This window comes from Pseudophryne corroboree, chromosome 10 (genome assembly GCF_028390025.1).
Source record: "Pseudophryne corroboree isolate aPseCor3 chromosome 10, aPseCor3.hap2, whole genome shotgun sequence".
Taxonomy (NCBI): domain Eukaryota; kingdom Metazoa; phylum Chordata; class Amphibia; order Anura; family Myobatrachidae; genus Pseudophryne; species Pseudophryne corroboree.
In genome coordinates this window covers 165,330,246-165,356,758 of record NC_086453.1, presented here as the reverse complement: position 1 = coordinate 165,356,758, position 26,513 = coordinate 165,330,246, and the positions used below count along the sequence as shown (strand labels likewise).

The 26,513-nt window shown below is 47.5% G+C and overlaps 1 protein-coding gene across 6 annotated transcripts in view; it reads left to right on the top strand.

The window, feature by feature from the left end:
- Positions 1-26,513, top strand: part of MCAM (melanoma cell adhesion molecule) — a 909,696-nt gene that overhangs the window by 2,276 nt on the left and 880,907 nt on the right. The window lies entirely within an intron of this gene.

Genomic DNA, 26,513 nt, shown 5'->3' with positions numbered 1-26,513 from the left:
GGCGCTACTGTGCAGTGTAATTTGAGTACTGGAGACTAGTGTGCAGCATAATATAAATTAGTATTATTTTGTGGTCACACCCCTTCCCCTAGAAGCCATGCCCCTATAGTTTTGGCGTGCACCTACAATGCGCACTGGCCCTGTTTTAAATATTGGGGGGGCGCCGATGATGTTTCTTGCACACAGCGCTAAAATGTCTAGTTACGGCACTGTCCACTGCTGCCATATAATGATACATTATAATAACAACATTGTCCTGCATCAGACCAGTGGTGGTGTCCTGTGCATCAGCCATCAGTCATTCCAGTGACCAAGCAGTCACAGTGGTATAATCTGCAGACATATGTCCAGTGCTGCTGTATAATAATTAATAACAAGTCCCTTACAGTGTTGCTGTGTTGTCCTGCATCAGACCAGTGGTAGTGTCATGTGCATCAGCCATCAGACATTACAGTGACCAGGCAGTCACAGTGGTATCCTCTGCTGCCATATGACCAGTGCTCCTGTGCCGCATATTGTGTTATACAATATAACTCCAGAAAAATAATGGAGAACAAAAATTTGGAGGATAAGATTGGGAAATATCAAGTACCACTTCCTCCTAGTGCTGAAGGTGCTGCCACTAGCCTTGACATAGACGATGAAATGCCATCAACGTCGTCTGCCAAGGCTGATGCCCAATGTGATAGTAGAGGGCATGTAAAATCCAAAAAGTCAAAGTTCAGTAAAAAGTAAATAAATTTAAATGGTCTGAGGAGAAACTTAAACTTGCCAATATGCCATTTACGACACAGAGTGGCAAGGAATGGCTTAGGCCCTGGCCAGGGCCATAACTAGGTGTGTGCCGATGGTGCCTTGCCCACAGCGCAAATGAACTGAGGGCGCACCATCGTGCATCACACCCGCTGGCCCAGACAGCTGAAGGCGGCGCCGCCTGTGTCCCCGCTGACGGCGGCGGCGCCTCTGTACTGCTTGTCACCGCCGCCCGCCAGTGCTCCCCACGGAAGCCGCCGCAACTTCCTTTAAAGCCGCCGGCCGCACTCTCGACCGCCCGCCCAACTTCATCTGAAGGTGCCGGCCGCGCGCTCGAAACTTCCTCTGAAGCCGCCGGCCGCCCGCCCGCCCAACTTCCTCTGAAGCCGCCGCTGGCGCTCGCCCGCCTGTGTCCCATTGAACCAGCTGCTGCTGCGGCTGAGCGGCATCAGTGTGACAGGGATGCTGCTCTCTCTGGCCCAGCGGCAGCCTGGCCCCCCTCTGCAATTTGGAACTCGGTAGAGCCTGTGCGGCCTGCCTGGTTAGTAAACGCAGGGGCAAACGCAGGATTTACTGTGGGGGGACGGGACTCTGTCTGCTGTAATGTGTAAAAAGGGGGACTCTGTCCGCCGTAATGTGTAAAAATGGGGACACTGCCGTAATGTGTAAAAAGGGGGACAATGTCTGCCGTAATGTGTAAAAAGGAGACGATGTCTGACGTAATGTGTAAAAAGGAGACGATATCTGCCGTAATGTGTAAAAAGGGGAACTCTGCCGTAATGTGTAAAAAGGGGGACAATGTCTGATGTAATGTGTAAAAAGGAGACGATGTCTGCCGTAATGTGTAAAAAGGAGACGATGTCTGCCGCAATGTGTAAAAAGGGGGACAACGTCTGCCGTAATGTGTAAAAAGGGGACAATGTCTGCCGTAATGTGTAAAAAGGAGACGATGGGGTGTATTTACTAAAATTCGTATTTTTCTGAATGAGGTTAAAGATCTAACACGAATGACATCGAAAATGTAATTTTGCAACTTTTTGAATTTGTTACGACTAATTTACTAAGTTGTTGTATTTTTCATTTTCGTATTTACCCATGTCGATGTCATTCGTAGTTTTGTAAGGTAGAATGCGGCCGATTTAGTGGTTTTGCGGCCGTGCTATGTTTTTTTTTTTACGACTGCGTCAGATTTTAGTCACGGCAGTGTTTCTCCGTTCCCGGCCGCGTTTTTTTCCTAAGTTTCGTTTTTGTCACTCGTGCGTGATTGGTTTGATTCGTGATGGAGGAGTGTCTGTGCACATTACTATAAAAACGCCCCAAACCGTCCGCACCTCGTGGGTTTAGCTAGTGGAGAGGTGAGAGGAAGGTGTGTTAGGAGTTGGTGAGTTTTGTGGAGTTTTTGGTGGATTTGTTGCGGATTTTTGCGATTGTTGAGTGCTGTACTGTGTGTGTAAGTAGTCTTGTCATACTTGTTGTGTAGTTATTTAAAAGTTTGTCTACTTTTTTGTCCTTGTTTTTTTTTTCCAAGTCTATTGTCATTGTTTGTGTGTGTTGGGTGTGTGGTGTGTAGTGGTAGTGGAGGAGTGTGTTTTCTGTTTTTTTTTTTTCTCAGTGTTATTTGTAGTTTGTCCTGATTATGTCCCAGTCAGAGGTCAGTGTGGTGGAGGAGGTGAGTGAGAGGGAGGAGGTGAGTGAGAGGGAGGAGGTGAGTGAGGTGGAGGAGGTTAGTGAGGAGGAGAGGATGGCTGCTGCTGTGGCCTCCAGTGATAGTGATGGTGTTGTGGCTCCGCACCCCTTCCGTGCATCTTATCGGGATTGGGAGGAGCCTGTGCGTTCACTTATTCCGCCAGAAGTGGTTGGTGCGACTCATGTCCGGGATTCTGACCGGCCAAGGCAGGATGGTGAGTTTTTATTTTTAATTTAAAAGTGTAAACATCTGTGTGTTGTCATTTGTTGTTTGTAATTTCATCAAGCTAATTGTGATTGTCAGTTTGTTAATTGTTCCAATGTGTTGGTGATGTCGTGCAGGCCTGGGCAACCTGTGGCTCTACAGGTGTTGGCAAACTTCAAGTCCCATCATGCATTGCCTCAGTTTTGTTATTAGTGCATGCTGGTATGTGTAGTTTTACTACATCTTGAGAGCCACAGGTTGTCCATGACTGATGTAGTGTTAATATCTATTAATTTTTTTTATTTTATTTTTTTACATTTTTGTGCAGATTTCTCTGACGTCCTAGTGGACGCTGGGAACTCCGTAAGGACCATGGGGAATAGCGGCTCCGCAGAAGACTGGGCACAAAAGTAAAAGCTTTAGGACTACCTGGTGTGCACTGGCTCCTCCCCCTATGACCCTCCTCCAAGCCTCAGTTAGATTTTTGTGCCCGGCCGAGAAGGGTGCACACTAGGGGCTCTCCTGAGCTTCTTAGTGAAAAGTTTAGTTTTAGGTTTTTTATTTTCAGTGAGACCTGCTGGCAACAGGCTCACTGCATCGAGGGACTAAGGGGAGAAGAAGCGAACTCACCTGCGTGCAGAGTGGATTGGGCTTCTTAGGCTACTGGACACCATTAGCTCCAGAGGGACCGAACACAGGCCCAGCCTCGGAGCTCGGTCCCGGAGCCGCGCCGCCGGCCCCCTTACAGAGCCAGAAGCAAGAAAAGGTCCGGAAAAATCGGCGGCAGAAGACATCAGTCTTCAACAAGGTAGCGCACAGCACTGCAGCTGTGCGCCATTGTTACTCAGGCACACTTCACACTCTGGTCACTGAGGGTGCAGGGCGCTAGGGGGGGCCGCCCTGAGCAGCAATGTAAAACGCCTTGGCTGGCATAAATACACCACATATAACCCCCAGGGCTATATGGGTGTATTTTAACCCCCTGCCAGATTCCACAGAAAAACGGGAGAAAAGGCCGCCGAGAAGGGGGCGGGGCCTATCTCCTCAGCACACTGGCGCCATTTTCTCTCACAGCTCCGTTGGAGGGAAGCTCCCTGGCTCTCCCCTGCAGTTACTACACTACAGAAAGGGGTTAAAAAAGAGAGGGGGGCACTAATTAGGCGCAGTATAACAATACAGCAGCTATAAGGGGAAAAACACTTATATAAGGTTATCCCTGTATATATATATATATATATATATATATATATATATAGCGCTCTGGTGTGTGCTGGCATACTCTCCCTCTGTCTCCCCAAAGGGCTAGTGGGGTCCTGTCCTCTATCAGAGCATTCCCTGTGTGTGTGCTGTGTGTCGGTACGTTTTGTCGACATGTATGAGGAGGAAAATGAGGCGGAGCAATTGCCTGTAACAGAGATGTCACCCCCTAGGGAGTCGACACCTGAGTGGATGAATTATGTGACCGTGTCAGCTCTTTACAAAAGATTGATGACATGTGACGGCCGGCGACTCAGTCTGTGCCTGTCCAGGTGTCTCAAAAGCCATCTGGGGCTCTAAACCGCCCATTACCGCAGATGGCAGATACAGAAGCCGACACGGATACTGACTCCAGTGTCGACGATTAAGAGACGAATGTGACTTCCAGTAGGGCCACACGTTACATGATTGAGGCTATGGAAAATGTTTTTACACATTTCTGATAATACCAGTACCACTAAAAAGGGTATTATGTTGGGTGAGAAAAAACTGCCTGTAGTTTTTCCTGCATCTGAGGAATTAAATGAAGTGTGTGATGATGCGTGGTTTTCCCCCGATAAAAAAGTTATTGGCATCATACCACTTCCCGCCAGAGGATTGGGCACGTTGGGAAACACCCTTTAGGGTGAATAAAGCGCTCACACGCTTGTCTAAACAGGTGGCACTACCGTCCCCGGATATGGCCGCCCTTAAGGAACCTACTGACAGAAAGCAGTAAAATATCCTAAAATGTATATACACTCACACGGGTGTGATACTGCGACCAGCAATCGCCTCAGCCTGGATGTGCAGTGCTGGGGTGGCTTGGTCGGATTCCCTGACTGACAATATTGATACCCTAGATAGGGACAGTATATTACTAACTATGGAGCATTTAAAAGATGCATTTCTATATATGCGTGATGCACAGAGGGATATTTGCCGACTGGCATCAAGAGTAAGTGCGCTGTCCATTTCTGCCAGAAGAAGGTTATGGACAAGACAGTGGTCAGGCGATGCTGATCCCAAAAGGCATATGGAAGTATCGCCTTATAAAAGGGAAGAGTTATTTGGGGTAGGTCTAACAGACCTGGCGGCCACGGCAACGGCTGGAAAATCCACATTTTTACCCCAGGTAGCGTCTCAACCTAAGAGACGCCGTATTATCAGGCGCAGTCCTTTCGGCCCCATAAAGCGGGCAAAAGGCGCCTCATTTCTGCCCCGTGGCAGAGGGAGAGGAAAAAGGCTGAAGCAAACAGCCAATTCCCACAAAAGCCCTCTCCCGCCTCCGCAAAGTCCTCAGCATGACGCGGGGGCTTTACAAGCGGTCTCAGGCACGGTGGGGGCCCGTCTCAAGAAATTTGAGACGTCTTCCCCTCGCCGTTTCATAAAGTCTGCTTTACCGACGTCTCCCTCAGACAGGGAGACGGTATTGCAAGACATTCACAGGCTGTATTCCCAGCAGGTGATAATCAAGGTACCCCTCCTGCAACAGGGAAAGGGGTACTATTCCACACTATTGGTGGTACCGAAGCCGGACGGCTCGGTGAAACCAATTTTAAATCTAAAATCCTTGAACACTTACATACAAAGGTTCAAATTCAAGACGGAGTCACTCAGAGCAGTGATTGCAAACCTGGAAGAAGGGGACTATATGGTCTCTCTGGACATCAAAGATGCTTACCTACATGTCCCAATTTACCCTTCTCCAAGGGTACCTCAGGTTTGTGGTACAGAACTGTCACTATCAGTTTCAGACGCTGCCGTTTGGATTGTCCACGGCACCACGGGTCTTTACCAAGGTAATGGCCGAAATGATAATACTCCTTCGAAAGAAGGGAGTTTTTAGTTATCCCTTACTTGGACGATCTCCTGATAAGGGCAAGGTCCAGGGAACAGTTGGAAGTCGGGGTAGCACTATCTCAGTAGTGCTGCGGTAGCACGGTTGGATTCTCAATATTCCAAAATCGCAGCTGATCCTGACGACACGCCTTCTATTCCTAGGGATGATCCTGGACACAGTCCAGAAAAAGGTGTTTTCTCCCGGAGGAGAAAGCCAGGGAGTTATCCGAACTAGTCAGAAACCTCCTAAAACCAGGCCAAGTGTTAGTGCATCCGTGCACAAGGGTCCTGGGAAAAATGGTGGCTTCCTACGAAGCAATTCCATTCGGCAGATTCCACGCAAGAACTTTCCAGTGGGACCTGCTGGACAAATGGTCCGGATCGCATCTTCAGATGCATCAGCGGATAACCCTGTCACCAAAGACAAGGGTGTCTCTCCTGTGGTGGTTGCAGAGTGCTCATCTTCTAGAGGGCCGCAGTTTCGGCATTCAGGACTGGGTCCTGGTGACCACGGATGCCAGCCTGCGAGGCTGGAGAGCAGTCACACAAGGAAAAAAATTTCCAGGGCTTCTGGTCAAGCCTGGAGACATCACTTCACATAAAAGTTTTGGAGCTAAGGGCCATTTACAGTGCCCTAAGCCAAGCAAGACCTCTGCTTCAAGGTCAGCCGGGGCTGATCCAGTCGGACAACATCACGGCAGTCGCCCACGTAAACAGATAGGGCGGCACAAGAAGCAGGAGGGCAATGGCAGAAGCTGCAAGGATTTTTCGCTGGGCGGAAAATCATGTGATAGCACTGTCAGCAGTGTTCATTCCGGAAGTGGACAACTGGGAAGCAGACTTCCTCAGCAGGCACGACCTCCACCCGGGAGAGTGGGGACTTCACCCAGAAGTCCTTCCACATGATGGTAAACCATTGGGAAAAATCAAAGGTGGACATGATGGCGTCCCGCCTAAACAAAAAATTGGACAGGTATTGCGCCAGGTCAAGGGACCCTCAGGCAATAGCTGTGGACGCTCTGGTAACATCGTGGGTGTACCAGTCAGTGTATGTGTTCCCTCCTCTTCCTCTCATACCAAAAGTACTGAGAATTATAAGACGGAGGGGAGTAAGAACTATTCTCGTGGCTCCGGATTGGCCAAGAAGGACTTGGTACCCGGAACTTCAAGAGATGCTCACGGAGGACCCGTGGCCTCTACCTCTAAGAAGGGACCTGCTCCAGCAAGGACCCTGTCTATTCCAAGACTTACCGCAGCTGCGTTTGACGGCAGGGCGTTGAACGCCGGATCCTGAAGGAGAAAGGCATTCCGGATGAAGTCATCCCTACCCTGATCAAGCCAGGAAGGATGTAACCGCAAAGCATTATCACCGCATTTGGCGAAAATATGTTGCGGGGTGCGAGGCCAGTAAGGCCCCGATGGAGGAATTTTCAACTAGGTCGATTCCTGCATTTCCTGTAAACAGGAGTATCTATGGGCCTAAAATTGGGGTCCATTAAGGTTCAAATTTCGGCCCTGTCAATTTTCTTCCAGAAAGAACTAGCTTCAGTTCCTGAAGTTCAGACGTTTGTAAAAGGGGTACTGCATATACAGCCTCCTTTTGTGCCTCCAGTGGCACCTTGGGATCTCAATGTAGTTTTGGGGTTCCTAAAGTCACATTGGTTTGAACCACTTGAATCTGTAGAGTTAAAATATCTCACATGGAAAGTGGTCATGTTGTTGGCCCTGGCCTCGGCCAGGCGCGTGTCAGAATTGGCGGGCTTATCCTGTAAAAGCCCTTATCTGATCTTCCATTCAGACAGGGCGGAATTGTGGACTCGTCCTCAATTTCTCCCTAAGGTGGTTTCAGCGTTTCACTTGAACCAGCCTATTGTGGTACCTGCGGCTACTAGGGACTTGGAGGACTCCAAGTTGCTGGATGTAGTCAGGGCCCTGAAAATATATGTTTCCAGGACGGCTGGAGTCAGAAAATCTGACTCGCTGTTTATCCTGTATGCACCCAACAAGCTGGGTGCTCCTGCTTCTAAGCAGACTATTGCTCGTTGGATTTGTAGTACAATTCAGCTTGCACATTCTGTGGCAGGCCTGCCACAGCCAAAAATCTGTAAAAGCCCATTCCACAAGGAAGGTGGGCTCATCTTGGGCGGCTGCCCGAGGGGTCTCGGCTTTACAACTTTGCCGAGCAGCTACTTGGTCAGGGGCAAACACGTTTGCTAAATTCTACAAATTTGATACCCTGGCTGAGGAGGACCTGGAGTTCTCTCATTCGGTGCTGCAGAGTCATCCGCACTCTCCCGCCCGTTTTGGGAGCTTTGGTATGATCCCCATGGTCCTTACGGAGTTCCCAGCATCCACTAGGACGTCAGAGAAAATAAGAATTTACTTACCGATAATTCTATTTCTTGTAGTCCGTAGTGGATGCTGGGCGCCCATCCCAAGTGCGGATTGTCTGCAATACTTGTACATAATTATTGTTACAAAAATCGGGTTATTATTGTTGTGAGCCATCTTTTCAGAGGCTCCTCTGTTATCATGCTGTTAACTGGGTTCAGATCACAGGTTGTACGGTGTGATTGGTGTGGCTGGTATGAGTCTTACCCGGGATTCAAAATCCTTCCTTATTGTGTACGCTCGTCCGGGCACAGTATCCTAACTGAGGCTTGGAGGAGGGTCATATGGGGAGGAGCCAGTGCACACCAGGTAGTCCTAAAGCTTTTACTTTTGTGCCCAGTCTCCTGCGGAGCCGCTATTCCCCATGGTCCTTACGGAGTTCCCAGCATCCACTACGGACTACGAGAAATAGAATTATCGGTAAGTAAATTCTTATTATTTGTGCCTAGTGTTGTATTCGTAGAATTTTTAAAATGGTACCTTAGCGTGCAATATTGTGGTTGTGTCAAGCTATGCGATTTGGTTTATAACCATTATAATATTGTGCATTATTTGGCTTTGTGTATGGATTAATTTGTGAAATTGAATCTTATTTAAACTATACACACCCAATGAAGTCAGGCAGAAAAGCTTAAGCATCATTTAGTTTACTTATCATCAGGTTACAGATGTTTACATCACAAGAAGGATTTTCAGAAAACATTGTTATTTCAAAGTATGTTCATAAGGTAATTCTTCATATTTCTACAGTACGCCAGAGAAGCAGCACAGCCAGGCCACAGCCAACACTGCCAAGTGATGCAGATGGTGGGAATGCAGGTAAGAATTCACTGTAATCACATATTCAGCAAACTCATAGAAGCACAAAATGTTAATGTTTATCTTATCACATAGGTTCTTCTTCTGCAAACCCCCCTCCACTAAGGCGCCCATCACAGGGCTCGGTGACTGTGCCTAGGAGGCCAACCAAGAGACGTTGTCTTGAGGCTGAATCTGCTGCTCCATCATCACCACCCCAACGGCGCATCTCCGCAGTGTTGTCCCTGCCACCACAAGCAATTTTGGCGAGTCCACAAAGCGAGGATCCACAATCACCTCAGCTGTCTGGTGAGTAAACATAAAAGTTAATAGTAACAAAAATTGAAAACAGTGTGGTCTATGAATTAACCTGGATAAGGCATAATGAAGTGATAATCCACTGATATGTGCAAGGTGATCAAGGCAGAAGCAAAACAGATCCTAACAGTAAAAATTCAGATTGGCCCTGTTTGGCATGTGCCTTTATCACCTTGCACATATCACTGGTTTATCAATCCTTATGTCTTCTCCAGGTTAATTCATCTGCACCACTGTTTGTGTACTGGCAAAATTAATTTATTTGTGTTAATTCTTATTCCACGCAATAAGCACAAACAACAAGCACATGGTATTTTTGGTAATTTTTGTGGTTACATTTTCAGATGTGATGTTGCCCATAACAACCATTTAATATTTCAGAAATTTAAACAAGAAACCGCAACATAAATGTAATCTATAATCCAATTGTTTGCCATGGCCAACATCACCATTTCTAAAAATAGGCCACCTAAAGACATTTACATGTTTTTTTAAGGTAAAATGTGTGCTTTATTTCTTTTGTGTAATTTTCCCACACAACACTGACTGCCTTGATCAATTTATGAGTGTGTTCCAAAACACATTTAATGTATTGTGTGTGTTTAACAAAAGGAAGGGTCATACACAATCTGTAAATGCATTAATTTAAAATGGCGACAGTTCTTCGTGTTTGCACATTCATTATGGCTCAGAGTCTGACAATTCCCTAATTCATTTCTCCAGTGAGTATAGAAAGTTAGAAGCCACATATGTGTAAAAAAAGGTAAGATACCTAGGTAATTTTAGGCCACAATCTGTTTCATTTTCAACATGAATATTATTAAGTAAGGTATGTTTACGTCAAGCAAATAAATATAAAAAAACTAAATAGTGGCTGTTATCAACCCCATACAGAACCACCCATCATGGACGAGGACGCCCAGCAGGAAAGTGACCAGCAGCCTACCTACACACTACACCTGCAGCCCATCGATCCTACCCAGCCAACCACGCCGCAGGACATAACACAATCACCCCAAACATCCCATAGCCCACATTTGAGGCCAACACCACCCCAGCAACAAATGGCCCCTGAGTTTTGGAGCAGTTGGGCCACACAACAGGCGCAACACTATGCCTGCCTGAACACCCACACCCAATACCTTGCCAGTCTGCCCCATCATCTTCCTCGCCTCAGTCGGAACTCAGGCAGACTGATAGTTCAGGTTGGCAGAATTGCCAATTCAATGGAGCAGATGAGGGCAGACAACAGTCAAATGCAAGCCAATTTACTCAGAATCATGGATGAACAACAGCGGCAGCAACAAGCCCTCATACAAATAATCCAACACAACCAACTGGTCAACGAAAACCTCTACAGAATTATTGCCAGCAACACTGCCACAAATACCCAACTGACTGCAAGCATACACAACCTGAGCCAAAGCATTAATGTGTTGGCATCCCAACAAATCAGCTCAAGCTCGGGAACTACAACACCAAGCCAGACCCCAGTTACCTCCCCTGTTAGACGCTCCAGCAGAACACAGACCAACGAACCAGGTCAATCCTCTGCACCCAGCACACACAAAAAAAAATAATGAAGGATGCAGCAAATGGTTGTTAAAAAATAAAGTTTTTGGAATTGTTACACCAAAAATGCCTGTGTCCAAGCAAATCATTTTTCAACACGCAATATGTGTATGGTTTAATGTGCTAATGAGTGACAGTGTAAGTTATTCAAATTACAGTATAACTGTAAAGAACAGTATAAATAACAAACACTAACGCAACACAAACAACATTCACACCTACAATACATTTTATAAAAGTGGTTAGGCAAGGTTATTTATAACTAAATAATACTTACCGTTAAAATAACACAGAATCACTTCTTGCCTTACCTGCCTCCCTACATCTGTACTCACACTGTCACCAGATGTATCTAACTCACCTACTTGCTGGCTGTTTTCTTCATCACCAACATGTGGCAGATGTTGGCTCAAACACAGATTATGAAGAAAACAGCAGCAGAACACAATCCTAGTCACCTTTGAGGGACTATACAACAAAAGCCCAGCAGACTTATCCAGACACCGAAACCTAGATTTCAGCACCCCAAAACATCTTTCTATCACATTCCGCGTAGACTTATGTGCATTATTATAATTGTGTTCAGCAGGAGAATCAGGTTGGGACAATGGAGTAAGGAGCCAAGAGTAGCAGCCATAACCACCATCACCTGAAATACAGATATAGGCAACATTAGGACATGTGGATTATGGTAAATCACATACAAAAATCAGGAGTTTGAAGTTAACACTGGTGATGAGCACTGGAAATTTTTCGGGTTTTGTGTTTTGGTTTTGGGTTCGGTTCCGCGGCCGTGTTTTGGGTTCGAACGCGTTTTGGCAAAACCTCACCGAATTTTTTTTGTCGGATTCGGGTGTGTTTTGGATTCGGGTGTTTTTTTCAAAAAACCCTAAAAAACAGCTTAAATCATAGAATTTGGGGGTCATTTTGATCCCAAAGTATTATTAACCTCAATAACCATAATTTCCACTCATTTTCAGTCTATTCTGAACACCTCACACCTCACAATATTATTTTTAGTCCTAAAATTTGCACCGAGGTCGCTGGATGACTAAGCTCAGCGACCCAAGTGGCCGACACAAACACCTGGCCCATCTAGGAGTGGCACTGCAGTGTCACGCAGGATGGCCCTTCCAAAAAACACCCCCCAAACAGCACATGACGCAAAGAAGAAAAAAAAGAGGCGCAATGAGGTAGCTGTGTGACTAAGATAAGCGACCCAAGTGGCCGATACAAACACCTGGCCCATCTAGGAGTGGCACTGCAGTGTCACGCAGGATGGCCCTTCCAAAAACTACTCCCCAAACAGCACATGACGCAAAGAAAAATGAAAGAAAAAAGAGGTGCAAGATGGAATTGTCCTTGGGCCCTCCCACCCACCCTTATGTTGTATAAACAGGACATGCACACTTTAACCAACCCATCATTTCAGTGACAGGGTCTGCCACACGACTGTGACTGAAATGACGGGTTGGTTTGGACCCCCACCACAAAAGAAGCAATTAATCTCTCCTTGCACAAACTGGCTCTACAGAGGCAAGATGTCCACCTCATCATCATCCTCCGATATATCACCGTGTACATCCCCCTCCTCACAGATTATCAATTCGTCCCCACTGGAATCCACCATCTCAGCTCCCTGTGTACTTTGTGGAGGCAATTGCTGCTGGTCAATGTCTCCACGGAGGAATTGATTATAATTCATTTTAATGAACATCATCTTCTCCACATTTTCTGGATGTAACCTCGTACGCCGATTGCTGACAAGGTGAGCGGCGGCACTAAACACTCTTTCGGAGTACACACTTGTGGGAGGGCAACTTAGGTAGAATAAAGCCAGTTTGTGCAAGGGCCTCCAAATTGCCTCTTTTTCCTGCCAGTATAAGTACGGACTGTCTGACGTGCCTACTTGGATGCGGTCACTCATATAATCCTCCACCATTCTTTCAATGGGGAGAGAATCATATGCAGTGACAGTAGACGACATGTCCGTAATCGTTGTCAGGTCCTTCAGTCCGGACCAGATGTCAGCATCAGCAGTCGCTCCAGACTGCCCTGCATCACCGCCAGCGGGTGGGCTCGGAATTCTGAGCCTTTTCCTCGCACCCCCAGTTGCGGGAGAATGTGAAGGAGGAGATGTTGACAGGTCGCGTTCCGCTTGACTTGACAATTTTCTCACCAGCAGTTCTTTGAACCCCAGCAGACTTGTGTCTGCCGGAAAGAGAGATCCAAGGTAGGTTTTAAATCTAGGATCGAGCACGGTGGCCAAAATGTAGTGCTCTGATTTCAACAGATTGACCACCCGTGAATCCTTGTTAAGCGAATTAAGGGCTCCATCCACAAGTCCCACATGCCTAGCGGAATCGCTCTGTGTTAGCTCCTCCTTCAATGTCTCCAGCTTCTTCTGCAAAAGCCTGATGAGGGGAATGACCTGACTCAGGCTGGCAGTGTCTGAACTGACTTCACGTGTGGCAAGTTCAAAAGGTTGCAGAACCTTGCACAACGTTGAAATCATTCTCCACTGCGCTTGAGACAGGTGCATTCCACCTCCTATATCGTGCTCAGTTGTATAGGCTTGAATGGCCTTTTGCTGCTCCTCCAACCTCTGAAGCATATAGAGGGTTGAATTCCACCTCGTTACCACTTCTTGCTTCAGATGATGGCAGGGCAGGTTCAGGCGTTTTTGGTGGTGCTCCAGTCTTCTGTACGTGGTGCCTGTACGCCGAAAGTGTGCCGCAATTCTTCTGGCCACCGACAGCATCTCTTGCACGCCCCTCTCATTTTTTAAATAATTCTGCACCACCAAATTCAAGGTATGTGCAAAACATGGGACGTGCTGGAATTTGCCCAGATTTAATGCACACACAATATTGCTGGCGTTGTCCGATGCCACAAATCCACAGGAGAGTCCAATTGGGGTAAGCCATTCTGCGATGATCTTCCTCAGTTGCCGTAAGAGGTTTTCAGCTGTGTGCGTATTCTGGAAAGAGGTGATACAAAGCGTAGCCTGCCTAGGAAAGAGTTGGCGTTTGCGAGATGCTGCTACTGGTGCCGCCGCTGCTGTTCTTGCGGCGGGAGTCAATACATCTACCCAGTGGGCTGTCACAGTCCTATAGTCTTGAGTCTGCCCTGCTCCACTTGTCCACATGTCCGTGGTTAAGTGGACATTGGGTACAACTGCATTTTTTAGGACACTGGTGAGTCTTTTTCTGAGGTCTGTGTACATTTTCGGTATCGCCTGCCTAGAGAAATGGAACCTAGATGGTATTTGGTACCGGGGACACAGTACCTCCAACAAGTCTCTAGTTGGCTCTGCAGTAATGATGGATACCGGAACCACGTTTCTCACCGCCCAGGATGCCAAGGCCTCAGTTATCCGCTTTGCAGCAGGATGACTGCTGTGATATTTCATCTTCCTCGCAAAGGACTGTTGGACAGTCAATTGCTTGGTGGAAGTAGTAAAAGTGGTCTTACGACTTCCCCTCTGGGATGACCATCGACTCCCAGCAGCAACAACAGCAGCGCCAGCAGCAGTAGGCGTTACACGCAAGGATGCATCGGAGGAATCCCAGGCAGGAGAGGACTCGTCAGAATTGCCAGTGACATGGCCTGCAGGACTATTGGCATTCCTGGGGAAGGAGGAAATTGACACTGAGGGAGTTGGTGGGGTGGTTGGCGTGAGCTTGGTTACAAGAGGAAGGGATTTACTGGTCAGTGGACTGCTTCCGCTGTCGCCCAAAGTTTTTGAACTTGTCACTGACTTATGATGAATGCGCTGCAGGTGACGTATAAGGGAGGATGTTCTGAGGTGGTTAACGTCCTTACCCCTACTTATTACAGCTTGACAAAGGCAACACACGGCTTGACAAATGTTGTTCGCATTTCTGTTGAAATACTTCCACACTGAAGAGCTGATTTTTTTGGTATTTTCACCAGGCATGTCAATGGCCATATTCCTCCCACGGACAACAGGTGTCTCCCCGGGTGCCTGACTTAAACAAACCACCTCACCATCAGAATCCTCCTGGTCAATTTCCTCCCCAGCGCCAGCAACACCCATATCCTTCTCATCCTGGTGTACTTCAACACTGACATCTTCAATCTGACTATCAGAAACTGGACTGCGGGTGCTCCTTCCAGCACTTGCAGGGGGCGTGCAAATGGTGGAAGGCGCATGCTCTTCACGTCCAGTGTTGGGAAGGTCAGGCATCGCAACCGACACAATTGGACTCTCCTTGTGGATTTGTGATTTCGAAGAACGCACAGTTCTTTGCTGTGCTTTTGCCAGCTTGAGTCTTTTCATTTTTCTAGCGAGAGGCTGAGTGCTTCCATCCTCATGTGAAGCTGAACCACTAGCCATGAACATAGGCCAGGGCCTCAGCCGTTCCTTGCCACTCCGTGTGGTAAATGGCATATTGGCAAGTTTACGCTTCTCCTCCGACGATTTTATTTTAGATTTTTGAGTCCTTTTTTTACTGATATTTGGTGTTTTGGATTTTACATGCTCTGTACTATGACATTGGGCATCGGCCTTGGCAGACGACGTTGATGGCATTTCATCGTCTCGGCCATGACTAGTGGCAGCAGCTTCAGCACGAGGTGGAAGTGGATCTTGATCTTTCCCTATTTTTGGAACCTCAACATTTTTGTTCTCCATATTTTAATAGGCACAACTAAAAGGCACCTCAGGTAAACAATGGAGATGGATGGATACTAGTATACTTATGGATGATGAGCGACTGCCGACATATAGGTAGCTACAGCCGTGGACTACCGTACTGCGTCTGCTAGTATAGACTGGATGATAATGATATAAAAAATATATATATATCACTACTGCAGGACAGGTATATATTATATAATGACGGACCTGCTGGACACTGTCAGCACTGCAGACTCCTAAACTACTAGTATGAAGAAGATAGAAAAAAAAAAAAACACCACAGGTAGGTATACAATTATGGACGAGCGACTGCCAGTGCCGACACAGAGGTAGCTACAGCCGTGGACTACCGTACTGCGTCTGCTAGTATAGACTGGATGATAATGATATAAAAAATATATATATATCACTACTGCAGGACAGGTATATATTGTATAATGACGGACCTGCTGGACACTGTCAGCACTGCAGACTCCTAAACTACTAGTATGAAGATAGAAAAAAAAAAAACACCACAGGTAGGTATACAATTATGGACGAGCGACTGCCAGTGCCGACACAGAGGTAGCTACAGCCGTCGACTACCGTACTGCGTCTGCTAGTATAGACTGGATGATAATGATATAAAAAATATATATATATCACTACTGCAGGACAGGTATATATTGTATAATGACGGACCTGCTAGACCCTGTCAGCACTGCAGACTCCTAAACTACTAGTATGAAGAAGATAGAAAAAAAAAACCCACCACAGGTAGGTATACAATTATGGACGAGCGACTGCCAGTGCCGACACAGAGGTAGCTACAGCCGTGGACTACCGTACTGCGTCTGCTAGTATAGACTGGATGATAATGATATAAAAAATATATATATATCACTACTGCAGGACAGGTATATATTGTATAATGACGGACCTGCTGGACACTGTCAGCACTGCAGACTCCTAAACTACTAGTATGAAGAAGATAGAAAAAAAAAACCCACCACAGGTAGGTATACAATTATGGACGAGCGACTGCCAGTGCCGACACAGAGGTAGCTACAGCCGTGGACTACCGTACTGCGTCTGCTAGTATAGACTGGATGATAATGATATAAAAAAAAAAAATATATATATATATATATATATCACTACTGCAGGACAGGTATATATTGTATAATGACGGACCTGCTGGACACTGTCAGCACTGCAGACTCCTAAACTACTAGTATGAAGAAGATAGAAAAAAAAAAAACGACCACAAGTAGGTATACAATTATGGACGAGCGACTGCCGACACAGAGGTAGCTACAGCCGTGGACTACCGTACTGCATCTGCTAGTATAGACTGGATGATAATGATATAAAAAATATATATATATATCACTACTGCAGGACAGGTATATATTAGACGGACCTGCTGGACACTGTCAGCACTGCAGACTCCTAAACTACTAGTATGAAGAAGATAGAAATATAATGAATGACGGACCTGCTGGACACTGTCAGCAGAATGCGTTTATAGAATAAAAAAAAAAACACCACACGAGTGTTTAACTTTTTCAGGCAGACAATATACTGGTGGTCACTGCTGGTCAGTCACACTGGCACTCTGGCAGCAAAAGTGTGCACTGTTAAATATGTACTCCTGCTATAACTGCTCCCCAGTCTCCCCCACAATTAAGCTGTGTGAGCAGTGAGCACTACTCAGCACAGTCAGATATACATAGATGATATTATCATGCAGCACACTGAGGCTGAGCACAGATATGGTATGTGACTGTGTATCGTTTTTTTTCAGGCAGAGAACGGATTATATTAAATAATAAATAAAACTGGTGGTCACTAGTATAACTATCAGCAAAACTCTGCACACTCTGAGTACTCCAAATGCTCCAGTAAATCAAGTGTCTCACTCTCTATCTAAACGGAGAGGACGCCAGCCACGTCCTCTCCCTATCAATCTCAATGCACGTGTGAAAATGGCGGCGACGCGCGGCTCCTTATATAGAATCCGAGTCTCGCGATAGAATACGAGCCTCGCGAGAATCCGACAGCGGGATGATGACGTTCGGGCGCGCTCGGGTTAGCCGAGCAAGGCGGGAAGATCCGAGTCTGCCTCGGACCCGTGTAAAAAGCGTGAAGTTCGGGGGGGGTCGGTTTCCGAGAAACCGAACCCGCTCATCACTAGTTAACACACATACACACTACACACTTGGGACATACCCAGCAGCCAGCCATCAGGCATTTGTCCGTCCTCAAACTTATCGAAGAGTGATGACTGACTGAGGATGAAGGAGTCATGGCAGCTGCCAGGGTAACCTGCAACCACACTCATAATTTTGAGATTTGCATCACAAACCACCTGGACATTAGTGGATTGGCGAAAATGTCTATTTGTGAAAACATATTGCCTGCCTCTAGGTGGTCTCAGCTCAACGTGTGTGCTCATAGAAAGCTACCCTAACTGCATGCCACTGCGACTCCTGGGTAGGGAAGCAGATAGAGGCATCTATGTGGGGTTCCAACACATCCAAAACCTGAGTGGACATTACAAAATATAAGGTGAGTGTCATGATCTGTAATCAATACAATACTGTGTTATAAGACATAACAGAAGCAACACTTAGACATAGACGTGTATGTATGTTTCAACTCACCTGATTTAAATATTTTGAAAAGGTGGGCTGGGAGATATAAATTACATCGCCTGTCACAGCCTGGAAGCTCCCAGTAGCCATAAAGTGCAACACAGCCAGGAGTTTGTGCAGGCCTGAGACAGAGCGAGAGCGTGCTGTCTCAGGGTCTAGGTCCAGTTTGACAAGGTCATACAGACGGAAAATGTTGTTTCTATTTAGCCGAAACATCTGTATGACCCTATCATCGGACAATGCGTTCAAGTTTAAACGCCCCCCTATAAAAACGAGGCCTGCGCAGCCTCCGCGGCACCTGTACAACCTGCTGACCATGTTCACTTACCTGGCCCTGATTTATTGTAGCCTCATGGAGCAGTCTCAGGTATCCCCCAGCAAACAATAAATCTGTACTACACACTGCAGCAGCCATTTCAGAGTGAGAGTTGCTCAAAATGTGCTTGGGACCCTTTTAAAGGGCCAAAAATTCAGGTGTGACTAATGGATAATTGAATACACATGTAAACACGCTTATCAAAAGCAGGTCTACTTTTTTTTAGGACTTTTTTATGATTTGTATTTTTTCACGGCCGCAAATGCATTTTCACGGAAGAGATTTCAAATACGAATGGTTAGTAAATGACCGTGAACCATACCTTAACAGCCGCGTTTGACCGATGGTGTATTCATTCGTATTTTTAAACTTGGACTTCAACAAAAATACGAATGCCCTCATCACTGCCGTGATTTGAGTTTAGTAAATTCCCGAGATGACACTTTGAAGAAAAAACACCATCTCGGTCAAAATCGGGACCTTAGTAAATATACCCCGATGTCTGCCGTAATGTGTAAAAATGAGACGATGTCTGCCGTAATGTGTAAAAAGGGGACGCTGTCTGCCGTAATGTGTAAAAAGGGGACGCTGACTGGCGTAATGTGTAAAAGGGGCTCTACCTGGTGTAGTGGCGCTAATGTGCGGTGTAATTTGAATAATGGAGACTACTGTGCACCGTAGTATGAATTGGTATTATTTTGTGGCCATACCCTTTTCCCATGAAGCTACGCCCCTAATTTTTTGCACGCGCACTGCCCATGTTTTACATGAGGTGGTGTGGGGGGGGGGGGCACCAATGCCATTTCTTGCACACAGCGCTAAAATGCCTAGTTACGGCCCTGGCCTATGTTCATGATTAGTGGTTCAACTTCATATGACGATGGAATCCCTCAACCTCCACTTTGCCATTTAATTCCAGTGATTTGGACGTATAATTCCAGTGATTTTACCAATTAATTCCAGTGATTTGGATGTACTGTATAATTCAAGTGATTTGGACGTATAATTCCAGTGATTTATTTTTGACGTATAATTCCAGTAATTTGGACGTATAATTCCAGTGATTTGGACGTATAATTCCAGTGGGAATTGTTTGTGTCGCCTGTCTTAGTCATACAGCTACCTCATTGCACCTCTTCGACATCTTTGCATGAGGTGCTGTTTGGGGCCTAGTTTTTGAAAAGTGCCATCCTGTGTGACACTGCCGTATGAGTCCAGGGGCACTGCTGTATTAGTCCTGGGGTACTGCCGTATAAGTCCACCAATTGCAGAATTTTTAAAAATGACGGGCGTGCAGGAGATGCTGTCAGTGGACCGAACAATTGCGGCCCACTTTCGACATTCAGCCTTTGCGTGTCACTACTAAATGGGCCAGGTGGTTGTGTCGCCTAGCCTAGTCATACAGCAATCTCGGTGCACTTCTTTTTCTTCTTTGCATCATGTGCTGTTTGGGGTCTTTTTTATTTGGATATCTGCCCTCCTGTCTGCCACTGCAGTGCCACTCCTAGATGGGCCAATTGTTTGTGTCGCTTGGCTTAGTCATACAGCTACCCCATTGCACCTCTTCTACATCTTTGCATTAGGTGCTGTTTGGGGCCTTTTTTGTTTGGGATATCTGCCCTCCTGTCTGCCACTGCAGTGTCATTCCTAGATGGGTCAATTGTTTGTGTTGCTTGGCTTAGTCATACAGCTACCCCATTGCACCTCGTCTACATCTTTGCATGAGGTGCTGTTTGGGGCCTTTTTTTTGGATATCTGCCCTCCTGACTGCCACTTCAGTGCCACTCCCTAGATGGGCCAATTGTTTGTGTCACTTGGCTTAGTCATACAGCTTCCTCATTGCACCTCTTCTACATCTTTGCATGAGGTGCTGTTTGGGGCCTAGTTTTTGAAAAGTGCCAGCCTGTCTGCCACTGCAGTGCCATTCTTAGATGGGCCAGGTGTTTGTGCCGCACACTTCTGTCACTTGGCTTAGTCATACGGCAGCCTCGGTGCACCTCTTTTTATTCTTTGCATCATGTGCTGTTGGGGCCTTTTTTTTATATCTGCCCTCCTGTCTGACACTACAGTGCCACTCCTAGATGGGCCAGGTGTTTGTGCCGCACACTTGTGTAATTTAGCTTAGTCATACAGCCACCTCGGTGCAACCTTTTGGCCTAAAAATAATATTGTGAGGTGTGAATAGACTGGAAATGAGTGGAAATTAATGTTATTGAGGTTAATAATACCGTAGGATCAAAATTACCCCCAAATTCTGTGATTTTAGCCGTTTTTATGGTGTGTTTTTTTTTAAATCATCCAGCTCCAAAAGCAAAACATGAAAGGGTGGTTTTGGCAAAACCAAGCCAAAAGCAAAACACGGAAGTGGAATTAGAACCGAAACCAAAACACAAAACACGAAAAGTGCCAGCCGCACATCTCTACATTTACCTCAGGGTTGGGGAACCTCAGGCCTGGGAGCCGTACAAGGCCCGCAGAGCCACTTGATCCAGCCTGGCCAGGCTCACCTAGCCGGGCGCCCGCTGAGATTTTGTTACTAGTGGACGCCTGGCTTCTTGCCCTCAGTAGCAGCCAGAGGCTCTGGCAGTGTGCGTATGCTGCTGTGCAGTGTTATGGGAGAGATGTCTTGACTTCTCTCCCATAGTTCTGAGGAGCGAGTGGCCAGGCGGAGGGCAACGGTCCGGAAGCAGGAGCGGGGATGGTGAGTATTATGTTTTCTCATACGTCCTAGAGGATGCTGGGGACTCTAAAAGGACCATGGGGTATAGACGGATCCGCAGGAGCTTGGGCACACTACAAAGACTTAAACTGGGTGTGAACTGGCTCCTCCCTCTATGCCCCTCCTCCAGACCTCAGTTAGACTTTGTGCCCAGGAGTGACTGGACACACACTAGGGGAGCTCTCCTGAGTTTCTCTGAAAGACTTATGTTAGGTTTTTTATTTTCAGGGAGACCTGCTGGCTACAGGCTCCCTGCATCGTGGGAGTGAGGGGAGAGAAGCAGAACCTACTTCTGTGAGTTTCAAGGCTCTGCTTCTCGGCTACTGGACAGCATTAGCTACAGAGGGTTCGATCACTTGGTGCGCCTAGCTGCTTGTTCCCGGAGCCACGCCGTCACCCCCCTCACAGAAGCCAGAAGAAAGAAGCCGGGTGAGTATGAGAAGAACAAAAGACTTCAGGGACGGCAGAAGACTTCAGTAATGGAGGTAACAGATTGTGCTACACTCCATGCTCCCACACACCAACGCACTCACAGGATGCAGGGCGCTGAGGGGGGGGGGGGCGCCCTGGGCAGCAGGTTGCTGATGTCTTTTTTTTTTTTATTGTGGCTGGCAAAAACAGTATCTGGGTGCCTGAGCACCGTGTCCCATACCCCCGCCAACATGTACTGCGCGCTGCGCGCCATTACTCCCCAGCCGCAGGCTTCCATGGGTGGGGGGAGAGCGCCCTGGGCAGATGAGTTAAGGCCTCTGTGACTCTGGAGGTGCCGGAGATCCGTGCTCCGGACACCCGACACTATGTATAGCGCACTAGGCGCCATTTTCCCCGACTTGCAGAGTAAGCTGGCGGGGCCGAGGCTCCGTGTCTCGGACCCTGCCAGCGTGGTGCAGCGCACTGGGCACCATCTCTCCTCCGCCACCGGCCCCATGGGTGCAGGATGCTGGGGGGGAGCATCCTGGGCAGCGGATTACAATTTCCACAGGTAAGCTGGCGGGGCCGGGGCTCCATGTCTCGGACCCCGCCAGCGTGTTCACCGGCCCCATGGGTGCAGGACGCTGGGGAGGAGCGTCCTGGACAGCTTTTCTTAACTCTTCCCGGGCGGGGGAGCATACCCGGACTCCGGGTGTCTTCACCCCGCCAGGGCACCGCAGCGTGAGTGCTGCACTCCATCGCAACGGTTTCCGTGGGTGCGGGGCGCGGGGGGGGGGGGGGGGCGGGGCGCCCGGGGGGGGGGAGGGGGAGGGGCGCCCGGGGGGGGGGGGGCGCCCGGGGCTGCGTGTTGGATATATAGGGCTGTATACAGGGGATTAATCCCTGTATATAAGTCCCTAGATAAATTTCAGATATCTGTTGGGCGGGCTTAAGCGTGACGGGAGGGGGCGGAGCTTAGCCCTTACACAGGAGTGGGCGCCATTTTCCCTCAGGTCCCCGCCAAAATTTACTAAAGGAGGGGGGACACAGTGCTTTTAATGCTATATGGGTGTAATATAGCATTAAGTTACTTAATGGGCGCATAATCCTGGTTGTGTTAACATAAAGTCACTGTTTCCCTTTTTATTTACCCACTATTGGTTAGTCGACATGTGTCGACAGGTGTGAGGGCTTTGTCAAAAGCTCCTATGGGGATAACTGTTGTTTTCGCTGACGCTTGCCGGTACTTGATTCAAACGACTAAGTGTTAGCAGGTTGCGTTTGTGTGCTTAAAAACAAGTAAACACGCTAGGGGAGACACGGCGGTCGGTCGATGCCCTGTAGGCATCAACGGTAATTCCTGGGTAAAAGAAAAAAAAAAAAAAAAAATATATATATATATATATATATATATATATATATATATATATATATATATATATATATATATATATATATATATATATATATATATATATATATATATTTATATTTCTCTAACGTCCTAGTGGATGCTGGGGACTCCGAAAGGACCATGGGGAATAGCGGCTCCGCAGGAGACTGGGCACATCTAAAGAAAGCTTTAGGACTATCTGGTGTGCACTGGCTCCTCCCCCTATGACCCTCCTCCAAGCCTCAGTTAGATCTCTGTGCCCGAACGAGAAGGGTGCACACTAGGGGCTCTCCTGAGCTTCTTAGTGAAAGTTTTAGTTTAGGTTTTTTATTTTCAGTGAGACCTGCTGGCAACAGGCTCACTGCATCGAGGGACTAAGGGGAGAAGAAGCGAACTCACCTGCGTGCAGAGTGGATTGGGCTTCTTAGGCTACTGGACATTAGCTCCAGAGGGACGATCACAGGCCCAGCTTGGATGGGTCCCAGAGCCGCGCCGCCGGCCCCCTTACAGAGCCAGAAGGCAGAAGAGGTCCGGAAAATCGGCGGCAGAAGACGTCCTGTCTTCAACAAGGTAGCGCACAGCACTGCAGCTGTGCGCCATTGCTCTCAGCACACTTCACACTCCGGTCACTGAGTGTGCAGGGCGCTGGGGGGGGCGCCCTGAGACGCAATAATAAACACCTTGGATGGCAAAAAATGCATCACATATAGCTCCTGGGCTATATGGATGCATTTAACCCCTGCCAAAATACATAAAAAAACGGGAGATAAGGCCGCCGATAAGGGGGCGGAGCTTATCTCCTCAGCACACTGGCGCCATTTTCCCTCACAGCTCCGTTGGAGGGAAGCTCCCTGGCTCTCCCCTGCAGTCACTACACTACAGAAAGGGTTAAAAAAGAGAGGGGGGCACAAATTAGGCGCAGTATTAACTATACAGCAGCTATAAGGGGAAAAACACTTATATAAGGTTATCCCTGTGTATATATATAGCGCTCTGGTGTGTGCTGGCAAACTCTCCCTCTGTCTCCCCAAAAGGCTAGTGGGGTCCTGTCCTCTATCAGAGCATTCCCTGTGTGTGTGCTGTATGTCGGTACTTTTGTGTCGACATGTATGAGGAGAAAAATGATGTGGAGACGGAGCAGATTGCCTGTAATAGTGATGTCACCCCCTAGGAGGTCGACACCTGAGTGGATGAACTGTTGGAAGAAATTACGTGACAGTGTCAGCTCTGTATAAAAGACAGTGGTTGACATGAGACAGCCGGCTACTCAGCTTGTGCCTGTCCAGACGTCTCATAGGCCGTCAGGGGCTATAAAGCGCCCGTTACCTCAGATGGCAAATATAGACGCCGACACGGATACTGACTCCAGTGTCGACGGTGAAGAGACAAATGTGACTTCCAGTAGGGCCACACATTACATGATTGAGGCAATGAAAAATGTTTTACACATTTCTGATAATACGAGTACCACCAAAAAAAAGGGGTATTATATTCTGTGAGGAAAAACTACCTGTAGTTTTCCTAAATCTGAGAAATTAAATGAGGTGTGTGATGATGCGTGGGTTTCCCCCGATAACAATTTCTAAAATGTTATTGGCATTATATCCTTTCCCGCCAGAGGTTAGGGTGCGTTGGGAAACACCCCCTAGGGTGGATAAAGCGCTCACACGCTTGTAAGGGCTCTATCCTCTCCTGAGATGGCCGCCCTTAAGGATCCTGCTGATAGAAAGCAGGAGGGTATCCTAAAATGTATTTACACACATACTGGTGTTATACTGCGACCAGCAATCGCCTCAGCCTGGATGTGCAGTGCTGGGTTGGCGTGGTCGGATTCCCTGACTGAAAATATTGATACCCTAGATAGGGACAGTATATTTTTGCCTATAGAGCATTTGAAAGATGCATTTCTATATATGCGTGATGCACAGCGGAATATTTGCCGACTGGCATCAAGTCTAAGTGCGTTGTCCATTTCTACCAGTAGAGGGTTATGGACACGTCAGTGGTCAGGTGATGCGTATTCCAAACGGCATTTGGAAGTATTGCCTTATTAAGGGGAGGAGTTATTTGGGGTCGGTCTTTCAGACCTGGTGGCCACGGCAACAGCTGGGAAATCCACGTTTGTACCCCAGGTCGCCTCTCAACATGAGAAGACGCCGTATTATCAGGCGCAGTCTTTTCGTGGATAAGCGGGCAAAAGGTTCCTCATTTCTGCCCCGTGACAGAGGGAGAGGAAAAAGGCTGCAGAAATCAGCCAGTTCCCAGGAACAGAAACCCTCTCCCGCCTCTGCCAAGCCCTCAGTATACGCTGGGGCTTTACAAGCAGAATCAGGGGCCCGTCTCAATGAATTTCAGCGCGCAGTGGGCTCACTCGCAAGTAGACCCCTGGATCCTTCAGGTGATATCTCAGGGGTACAAATTAGAATTCGAGACGTCTCCCCCTCGCCGTTTCCTAAAGTCGGCTTTACCGATGTCTCCTTCTGACAGGGAGACAGTTTTGGAAGCCATTCACAAGCTGTATTCCCAGCAGGTGATAATCAAGATACCCCTCCTGCAACAGGGAACGGGGTATTATTCCACACTGTTGTGGTACCGAAGCCGGACGGCTCGGTGAGACCGATTCTAAATCTAAAATCTTTGAACACTTACATACAGAGGTTCAAATTCAAGATTGAGTCACTCAGAGCAGTGATTGCGAACCTGGAAGAAGGGGACTACATGATGTCTCGGGACATCAAGGATGCTTACCTTCATGTCAAAATTTACCCTTCTCACCAAGGGTACCTCAGGTTTTATGGTACAGAACTGTCACTATCAGTTCAGACGCTGCCGTATGGATGGTCCACGGCACCCCGGGTCTTTACCAAGGTAATGGCCGAAATGATGATATTCCTTCAAAGGAAGGGAATTTTAGTTATCCCTTACTTGGACAATTCCCTGATAAGGGTAAGATCCAGGGAACAGTTGGAGGTCGGTGTAGCACTATCTCAGGTAGTGTTGCTGCAGCACGGTTGGATTCTCAATATTCCAAAATCGCAGCTGGTTCCGACGACTTGTCTTCTGTTCCTAGGGATGATCCTGGACACAGTCCAGAAAAAGGTGTTTCTCCCGGAGGAGAAAGCCAGGGAGTTATCCGAGCTAGTCAGGAACCTCCTAAAACCGAGCCAAGTCTCAGTGCATCAATGCACAAGGGTTCTGGGTAAAATGGTGGCTTCCTACGAAGCAATCCCATTCGGCAGATTCCATGCAAGAACTTTCCAGTGGGACCTGCTGGACAAATGGTCCGGGTCGCATCTTCAGATGCATCAGCGGATAACCCTGTCACCAAGGACAAGGGTGTCCCTCCTGTGGTGGTTGCAGAGTGCTCATCTTCTAGAGGGCCGCAGATTCGGCATTCAGGACTGGGTCCTGGTAACCACGGATGCCAGCCTGCGAGGCTGGGGAGCAGTCACACAGGGAAGGAATATCCAGGACTTATGGTCAAGCCTGGAGACATCACTTCACATAAATATCCTGAAGCTAAGGGACATTTACAATGCTCTAAGCTTAGCAAGACCTCTGCTTCAAGGTCAGC